Raw genomic sequence first — 10,905 nt, 5'->3', positions numbered from 1 at the left:
TGACCTTAACAAAATTGTCAGCTGGTCAGAAAAATGGCAAATGCCCTTCAGTGTAAGTAAATGTCAGGTACTGCAAAGTGGGAAGAAAAACAAAAGGTATGATTACGAAATGAAGGGCCAAATCATTAGCAAGTCCTCACTAGTTAAGGATCTAGGCATACTAATTTCAAACAACCTAAAATGTTCAATTCAATGTATCTCTGCTGCCAATAAAGCCAACAGGGCCCTAGGCTTCATCAAAAGACATTTTACATATAAAAGCAAAGATATTGTAATCCCAGTATACAAAAGCATAGACAGGCCACACTTAAAGTTTGCAGTGCAATTTTGGGCGCCTCACCTAGTTAAAGATATAGAAATACTGGAAGCTGTCCAGCGTAGGGCTACCAAGTTAATCCCGTCCCTGAGGAACAAACCATATCTCGAGAGGCTCAGGGAATTAAACTTATTCTCTCTTAGAAAACGGAGACTCAGGGGACAGCTGATTGAATGTTTTAAGATTCTGAAAGGCTTGAGTAACATTGATTCAGGCAAGCTATTCACAGTAATTGCCGAGACTGTAACTCGAGGAAATGGTATGAAGTTGCAAGCAAGGAGGGCTAATCTTGATACAACCAAAAACTTCTTCACTTACTCTGTTGGAATAAACTCCCTGGGAATGAGATTGAGGGCCGTTTTCACAGTCGTCCCTAACCTTTTGGGCCCGAACGTGTGCCGGGCCCGAACCAAAAGCACCTTTGGATTTCACAGTCGCTCTGAATGGCTGTCGGGAGCTTACTAACGGGGGGACGTCTGCCCCTGTTGATGCGGTAGGGTTGGTAGTTCTGGGTGGCGAAAACACTTTCCATATGTAGAGAATATTTAGAAATTGGAATGTAATGAATGTGATGAATAACATGGCTGGAAAATCCACTTCACACAGTTCTTACTAATATATTCAGGATTGAAGATATTCGTAAGAATGCAGCAAAAATAACGAATAGGAAACGTCATCGGAATGAAGAGCTAACTAACAGCAACCTCACAACGTTTCTACTTGAAATCGGAAGTAAGCTGACTCCCTGATGAATGCTATGTATTGCAAAAAAAGGCTTAAGTAAAAATAACCATGAAGTAACATGTATAACGTCTAATGAGTGATGGTGTGGTTTATTAATGGATATAGTATTAATACATGAACATTTTCTTTTCTAAGTGAGGTGTTAGCTACATCAATTTTTACATCGGGCATCAGATATTAGAATTTTCATGAAAATATGCATCAGACAACGATTCTCGTATTTCTTTCGGGTCCGATTGTTGTGGAGGCTCCACCAGTCTGCGAAAGGCTAGTATTCGGATACATAGTAGAAAGTCTCATAAAAATACACAAACATATATATTTTTTCAATACCGAGTGTGTTTTTTACCCCAGAAATATTACATTGGGTATATAATATTGAAATCTTAATGAAAATATGTTACATGTAATTATTCTTTTACTTTTTTACTTTCGGGACCGACTGTTGGGGAGGCTGCGGGTCCCCCAAGAATGTTCCAGTAATTTGTTCGGGCCGTCCCGAATGCCGTCCCCATCAGAGGCCTCGGAAGGCTGGTTGGGGGCGACTATGAAAACGAAAACGTGCGTTCAGAGGCGAGTAGGCTGTTGGGGACTGCATTGGGGACGACTGTGAAAACGGCCCTGAGAGTGGTACCAAAAAATATTTAAAAAGAGACTGGACATGTATCTCGACGCCATTGGTATCGTTTAGTTAGGATGGAGCAGTTATTGCATATTCGCGTCTACATTCATCTGTCTTTTAAACACAATACACCTAAACTAGTAATCAACACAGACAATATTTCGGGCAAATATAATAAATATTCTATTCATCTGTTTTATACGAAAAAAAGTCAGTATAAAAAAGCCCATGCATAGGGGAAGTATGTGACTGTGTACCTAAATTTTCCATTTTCATATTATTTTCCTTTCTGCCGATCCTATAAAATTCCTTCAGGTTTTTCTTTCCTGCAAGGTATTACTTCCTCTCTTGTTTCCTGTACGGCAAATGCCGGAGGGTCTGGAGGGTGGGGGAGAGAGCCTTCTGCTGTGCTATCCTTTTCTTCTGCTACAATAATTATTATAGCACTGTATTAGTGTTAAGGCCGGACCGCCTCGTAGGGACCGTATGGTCTGTGTATCTATGTAACTCTATGTAACTCTCTCTCTCTCTCACCTTTGAATATCCGACATCATCACAGTATAATTCACTCCTTGCTGGTTGAGTGTTTGGGCGAGCGTGTTGGTGTAGTTGGGTGGGACTCTGGCATCCACCCACTCATCCCCTCCACCCCACAAATCCACTTCTGTCCCGAGAGACGAGATATTGAGCCCTGCCCTTTGGATTCGCCAAAGCTGGTGTCTGTTGGGGAGAGAAAGCATTATGTTTGTGTGTGTGTGTGTGTGTGTGTGTGTGTAAGGGCACCAAAATATAACACACTGCATAATAGCTAGTAACGTGTGTATATAATATAGAAGTTAGATGAAAGTCGTGCCTAGGCGAGAGGGCTAGAGGAAACAGCGATGCACATTCTCAGTTAAGGAATTTCACCCACAGCACAATGACGCCTGATCGGAAACTCCCCAGGCTCGGGAAGGTTCCACACCCCCGTGCCCTTACACGTGACACGACCAGTCCTATACAGGGGAAACGGGAGAGACAGGGCAGAAGGGGTTTATGAGAGAAGAGAGGCAGGGTGAGGAGAGGCAGGAAGGAGTGCGTGGGATTAGCCAGTATAAAACCATCCTTACCTCAGTACTGCTTGTGAACCCCTGACTCATTTGTGTGTGTGTGTGTGTGTGTGTGTGTGTGTGTGTGTGTGTGTGTGTGTGTGTGAATTAAACCCCACAGAAGCAAAATATAAAAAGCTATGACAAATTAGTGTATGAGTCTCCTTGGTTACTAGTCAAATACTTCTCCAGTCTGACTACACCTGGCCATCAACTGAGCCAAAAAGGGTTAGGGATCTTTGCCAGGCTAGAGTGAACGCATTGTAGTTGTCCATCTCTGAATCTCCTTGGTTACTAGTCAAATCATCCCTAAAACAGTGGTTCCTTATCAGAATTATTGTCTTTTTAATAATTGCAAAAGGAGAGAGAGAGAGAGAGAGAGAGAGAGAGAGAGAGAGAGAGAGAGAGAGAGAGAATAATTGAATCATTGTCCAGCGTCTGGATCGATTTAGTTCATGCTAGAGAGAGAGAGAGAGAGAGAGAGAGAGAGAGAGAATAATTGAATCATTGTCCAGCGTCTGGATCGATTTAGTTCATGCTAGAGAGAGAGAGAGAGAGAGAGAGAGAGTGAAAAGTAGTGTGAGACGAGTATCTGATTCTCTCTCTCTCTCTCTCTCTCTCTCTCTCTCTCTCTCTCTCTCTCTCTCATTGACGAAACTTCAAAATAACCAAGAGATATATTTAAAGATAATAAAGATAAAACTATGAGTTCTATTATAAAAACCATCACATTGCCTTTACCAGTAATTTCGAAACTGAATTTTTGAGCAATTTGATATATTAAAAAAAAATTAAATGGGTTATAATAGTGACAAACAATACCCCCTCACCCATGATATGTAGTGGTGAAGTTGGAGGAGACTAAAAGTCCCCCTACAAGGAGAAGGAGGAACGACGTCTGTACCCCTTTCATGCTTGTAGGTGACTGAGCTTCTTGCAGCAGTGCTGCCAGATGCTCTGGTTCAAACTTCCCCAGATCTGAAGGGCAAATTCCCCAAATTGAAAAGAAATTTCCCATTTTTTAAGCTTCCATTTGTAATTAATATGTTAATGTTATGAGTTATATCTGTAATAAATGTTTTTATACATGAATGATATGTTGTGGGAAAAGAGAAGCATTCATTGCACGCTACTGTACTAGTATATAAAATCCTCTTTCATCGCACATTCTGTTCATAATATTGTATGCAGAACATATAATCTTTGTTCCAGTTGTGAGCATCAACTCACACAGACCAATTTATACTCGTACAGTAATGTAGGGTGGGGGAGGGAGGATTGCGGGGACTAGAATAATGAATATATATATATCTATATATATATATATATATATATATATATAGATATATATATATATATATATATATATATATATATATATATATATCACATGAGTTGGTTTGTCTTTGGTTTATTTAATACAAGCCGAAAAGGGCGGACCTTTTCAGTTAGCTCCTGCGGAGGGTTGATTAGCCTTCGGCCAATATACCTTATATAACTTTTCAACATACAATTAATCCTAATAAATTATATACCAAAACACTCCCTGGATCATGCTGATTCAGACAGTGTATCATATGTGGGGGAAGACCCTGAAGGAGCCGAGTTTATAGGTAACAAACATACAAACACTCGCCTTTATTATTATAGATGACCTTAATGCTTTAAGAAGTAAAATAATTTGTCACAAAAAATCGTAACGCCTTGTGGCAACTAAAATCCTTTTCATCGTACTACTTAGTTATACCATTTTCTTATAATATAAACCTATATATTTTAACTTTATAAAGGAAGGACATTCTGTTCTTTCCTGTTCACTACTATGAACACTCCATCATTCACCACTTAAGATAATTCTGACATTTTACAATAACATGCCTTTAAACAGTAGCTACTGTCTTTTATAAACATTTCAGTCTGAATCACTCTGTTTAGCGTCACACATTACTTTCTGATCTCATACGTCTAATAAGGGTGTTGTCAACTGGCAAATTGAAACAAGGATCCTCTTTCAGGTAGCACTGACTGCAGTAATCCAACTAATGTTTTTGTTGACAGCGAATTTGTTTTGTTTTGTATTGTTTACCCCCTAGAGGGGGTTGTGATTACCCTAAAATTACCCTAGAATGGAAGCATTGGAGTCGCAATTTGTACCCGTACGTTTCCTGTGAGCCCTCGTCCTTGTCCAACCAGCAGAGTTGCTGGTCTTATTCCCGTATACTACGTGTCTAATTTAGTCCAACTCGACTAATAACAGAACAAAATTGACAAGTTACAAACTACACAATTGCCAAAAAGGCATTGTCACCGTGAATGTAGAATGTTGTAATTAAAAAGTATACTAAATACCTTAGATACTGTTTAGCTTTTTACCTTTAAAATCTCATTTCCTTAGATGAACCAGTTATGGTAAATGCACGATCCTTTTTTTTTTCTTTTTTTTTTTTAATGAAGATGATAGATAGATAGATAGATAGATAGAAGTATTACGTAACTATCAAGAAAGATATTTGGTTCACAGTGAAAACTCCCCAAATTTTGAAGGAAGATTTAATGCACAGTAAAAATTCCCCCAAATTGGACCTGAATTCCCCATTTCCCCATCAGTACCACGAATTCCCCAAATCTAGGGATAATTCCCCATGTTTGGCATCACTGTCTTGCAGGGATTTGAAAATTGGAAATTCTCGGATCCGAGGTTGTCGCACTGCGCCCCCAAGATTATCGTACAGCTATATATTTTCCAAAGCTTAAAGACATTTCTGCCATTTAGTGCATCAATACCATTATTACAGTTTATTTTGACAATGAAAAAAATATATATGTAATACCTTAGCTCTATACCGTATGATTTCTTCTCTTACCATATTCTAATTCATGGAAGAAGAAATAATTCGCTAAATTACATGGGATGTCATTTTATTTTAAACATGGACAAAAAAATAAAAATTTCACCATTAAAACTAGCTATGAGTCAAGGATTCAGCAACGCCTGTAGCCAATGAAAACCCTGTGTACATTTACCTATCTTGGTATCTTCCTTCTTTTTGGTCTAGCGTCAGCAAAACCTATCAGAGAGGCTAACACGTCATATATGAGGTCACGCCGCCGCCTCATGACTCCAGTCTAGTGTTTCTTTTCGGCTAGGTGACCCTAACCAATGAGAAGCTAGCTTTATGATTGCTGATATCCTTATTTCATTTCTATTGGCTCTTTGTCCAGCAAAACTAGACTGTTCGACGGAGCTTAACCAGACACAGGTGTAGCTGGGATTATCGTTAATTACCACTACCACCCCCGCTGTCGTAACTCTCCTAATCCAAGTTGCCTGTCTGTTCCTTTTGTACTGCTTATTCTCTTGGCCATAGTCATATTGCCCATGTCCAGTAGTGCACAGAAAAAGATGATGAATTGAATATTACTCCTACCTTGACAAAACAATTCATATTTGGCTAAAGTGCCAATGAGTGGCACACTGTGGCACTCCTTACACCTCTGTTTATCATACACATATAAACACTTCTTGTTTTTTTCCTTACCCTCTCACACTAAGGCTTCCTATCTTTCCATACCCTATCTTTTTGCTTTCTTCGGCAAATCTTCCCATTCCTTATTTCGTATTTTCAGCCTTCTTTCTCTTCCCACTAATCCCCCGACGCCACCAGCTCTCACCATCCCTGAGTCCTCCCCACCCACCACCCCACACCACCAGCAACCCAGTCCTCCCAAGATTAAAGGCATATCCCCCAACCCAACGGCCTCTGTCCCTCCCATGTCCGCCTGTCTCTCTCCTTCCCCCACCTTATGAATAAAAATATATAAAAAACTATAATGGCCTTGGCAGGTCATTATGCCTTGCAGTTGAGAAGCTCATAATGACCCGTCCTCGGCCTCCGCCCCAGCCTATACTGTTTTTTTTTTTTTTTTTTTTATGGAGGCGAAGATGCACTTGACAGGTTGGTGATAATTGGCTGATTGCAACATGTCCGAATAACATTTACTAAGCCAAATTTCCCCCTCAGATATATGTTGTTAATTAATAATGCTAACGAGTACAGAGATTATGAAGTAAGGTTGCATTCAGCCAGTCATTACCAACCTGTCAAGTGCAGCTTCGCCTCAAAAAAAAAAAATTAATAAAAAAAAAAAAAATAAATAAACAGTATAGGCCACTCAAGCAGGACTTAAACAGTTGTATTTCAAAATTAATAAGTTTTTTAATAAAATAAACAACTACAGTACATTCAGATGTAATTACAGTACATAGTACACAACACTGGAATTATAGTACAAATACGATAATTATCGTACTGTTTCCACCCCTGCGTTAGTTCGTTCGTTTTAAGATTCCCTCCACCTATGGTGGAGACCTGGCCATATATTAGCCCTGTCCTGTTATATATATATATATATATATATATATATATATATATATATATATATATATATATATATATATATATATATATATATATATATATATGCCAAATTAGGTAAATTGCCTGTTTGTTCAAATTAGGCAAGTTTCTTGCATAGTTTGCAAGGCTAGTATTGCTGTTGCACATTTTACTATATGGATAATATTTCTGCATTGTTAACAAAATACGCAATTGCAATTTTTGCTAAATTTTTAAATTAAATAATTATTTTTTGTACCTATATTGTTGAGTAGAAGAAATTTGTGAGGGTAGGACAAAAAAGGGAAGGGAAGGGAAGGGATGGGAATGGAAGATGAGTGGGGAGAGAATTATAGAGAAGAAACAGGAAGAGAGGAGAAATATAAAAATATATATTTTGAAAGGATTATATTCTTAGATAGATAAATGTAGATAGACAGAGAAACGACGTTATACTCTGAAGATATAGAGATATTTTTTGAATGAGAGTGGTTAGATTAGAAGTGAAGCTTGGACGTTGTTGGAGGGACACAAGAGTGTGAGCAGTGGAAATGAGTTATGTGAGAGGAGCCTGTGGACTCACGTGGAGAGAGAGACTGACAAATGAGGATGTGAAGGAGCGTTGTGGTGTGGATGTGGATGTGATAGGAAGCGTTAGGAGAAACACATTGAGGTGGTTTGGCCATGTGGAGAGGATAGAGAGCGAGAGACTGACATGGAGAGTGTATGTGAGTGAGGTGCATGGGGAGAGAGGTAGGAGGAGGCCAAGGATGAGATGGAGGAATGAAGTGGAGATGTTTAAGAGAGAGGGGGATGTGAGTTGGGAGCAGGGCAGTGAAATGGCGGGGGACAGGAAGACGTGAAGGCGATTTGTTTGTGGCCACCCCGTATGGGATTAAGGCTTCTGGCAATAGATAGATAGATAGATAGATTCACACAACTAAATCATCGACTGAATATGTAATTCCTTTCACAGAAAAATGTTTTTTAGTCTAACTGTCCAAGACGGCAAATGTATGCATGCACGGGGGAGTGATTCACACTCTTAGGGCAGTTTGGCGGCGGCCACCTGAGAATTTCAACACCGTTAGTTATTGCCACATCACTGCCGCAACGCATGTGTAATTACTCTTGCTCACCTCTCTCTCACTTCTCTGTCTGTCTGTCTGTCTGTCTGTCTGTCTGTCTGTCTGTCTGTTGGTGGTAATAAATTTGTCTTTATTACAGCCACCCAAACACCAGCACAGGTGTTCTCATGAGTGTGACTCACCCGCCTACATGCAGATGCACACATGCACACAGGCTAGCACAGTGGTACAGTTTTTGGTTCTTGGTGGTAATAAATTATTACAGGCACTCATATGGCTTTCTATTTTATCAAGGCAGTTTGGGCGGGGCTGCCTGAGACCTCATACCGCTTGCTTTGTTGCCACATCGCCGCCACACACGTGCTCCTCTCTCTCTCTCTCTCTCTCTCTCTCTCTCTCTCTCTCTCTCTCATTTTAACTACTCATTTTATTTTTATTTTTTTCTCTTGTTTTGACTTTCTTTGGTTTGACAGGAGAACGCAAGAGCAGGTTGATGGGCAAGCTTCCACAGCGGGAGACTGACCGAGTATGACCCACACACGCATGGCTGTCCCTCGTATCATTCCACTTGACACAGTCGCAAAAGCAACGCTGACAAGTCGTATGGGATTTATACTGTGTCACCATTTTTATCCTCAAAATGCGAATCATTCATAAAAACGATTTAGCTTTTTACTGAGTTACATCTACACAGAGTATTTAAAACTCATTTATAAGTGGTTACTTGATTAAAATAGGAAAGAGAGAGAGAGAGAGAGAGACAGACAGACAGACAGACAGACAGACAGACAGACAGACAAGTGAGAGAGAGGTGAGCAAGAGTAATTACACATGCGTTGCGGCAGTGATGTGGCAATAACTAACGGTGTTGAAATTCTCAGGTGGCCGCCGCCAAACTGCCCTAAGAGTGTGAATCACTCCCCCGTGCATGCATACATTTGCCGTCTTGGACAGTTAGACTAAAAATCATTTCTCTGTGAAAGGAATTACATATTCAGTCGATGATTTAGTTGTGTGAATCTATCTATCTATCTATTGCCGGAAGCCTTAATCCCATACGGGGTGGCCACAAACAAATCGCCTTCACGTCGCCCTGTCCCCCGCCATTTCACTGCCCTGCTCCCAACTCACCCCCTCCCCCTCTCTCTTATACCTCTCCACTTCATCCCTCCATCTCATCCTTGGCCTCCCCCTACCTCTCTCCCCATGCACCTCACTCACATACACTCTCCATGTCAGTCTCTCGCTATCCATCCTCTCCACATGGCCAAACCACCTCAATGTGTTTCTCCTAACGTTTCCTATCACATCCACATCCACACCACAACGCTCCTTCACATCCTCATTTGTCAGTCTCTCTCTCCACGTGACTCCACAGGCTCCTCTCACATAACTCATTTCCACTGCTCACACTCTTGTGTCCCTCCAACAACGTCCAAGCTTCACTTCTAATCTAACCACTCTCATTCAAAAAATATCTCTATATCTTCAGAGTATAACGTCGTTTCTCTGTCTATCTACATTTATCTATCTAAGAATATAATCCTTTCAAAATATATATTTTTATATTTCTCCTCTCTTCCTGTTTCTTCTCTATAATTCTCTCCCCACTCATCTTCCATTCCCATCCCTTCCCTTCCCTTCCCTTTTTTGTCCTACCCTCACAAATTTCTTCTACTCAACAATATAGGTACAAAAAATAATTATTTAATTTAAAAATTTAGCAAAAATTGCAATTGCGTATTTTGTTAACAATGCAGAAATATTATCCATATAGTAAAATGTGCAACAGCAATACTAGCCTTGCAAACTATGCAAGAAACTTGCCTAATTTGAACAAACAGGCAATTTACCTAATTTGGCATATATATATATATATATATATATATATATATATATATATATATATATATATATATATATATATATATATATATATATATATATATATATATATATATATATATATATATATATATATATATATATATATATATATATATATATATATATATATATATATATATATAACAGGACAGGGCTAATATATGGCCAGGTCTCCACCATAGGTGGAGGGAATCTTAAAACGAACGAACGAACGCAGGGGTGGAAACAGTACGATAATTATCGTATTTGTACTATAATTCCAGTGTTGTGTACTATGTACTGTAATTACATCTGAATGTACTGTAGTTGTTTATTTTATTAAAAAACTTATTAATTTTGAAATACAACTGTTTAAGTCCTGCTTGAGTGGCCTATACTGTTTTTTTTTTTTTTTTTTTTTTTTTTTTTTTTTTTTTTTTCTGAGGCGAAGCTGCACTTGACAGGTTGGTAATGACTGGCTGAATGCAACCTTACTTCATAATCTCTGTACTCGTTAGCATTATTAATTAACAACATATATCTGAGGGGGAAATTTGGCTTAGTAAATGTGATTCGGACATGTTGCAATCAGCCAATTATCACCAACCTGTCAAGTGCATCTTCGCCTCCATAAAAAAAAAAAACAGTATAGGCTGGGGCGGAGGCCGAGGACGGGTCATTATGAGCTTCTCAACTGCAAGGCATAATGACCTGCCAAGGCCATTATAGTTTTTTATATATTTTTATTCATAAGGTGGGGGAAGGAGAGAGACAGGTGGACATG

The sequence above is a fragment of the Coenobita brevimanus genome, chromosome 9 (assembly GCF_032717465.1).
Source record: "Coenobita brevimanus isolate Jiangsu-jjx chromosome 9, ASM3271746v2, whole genome shotgun sequence".
Taxonomy (NCBI): Eukaryota; Metazoa; Arthropoda; class Malacostraca; order Decapoda; family Coenobitidae; genus Coenobita; species Coenobita brevimanus.
The sequence above is the reverse complement of the archived record's forward strand: the minus strand, read 5'-3'. Positions refer to the sequence as shown.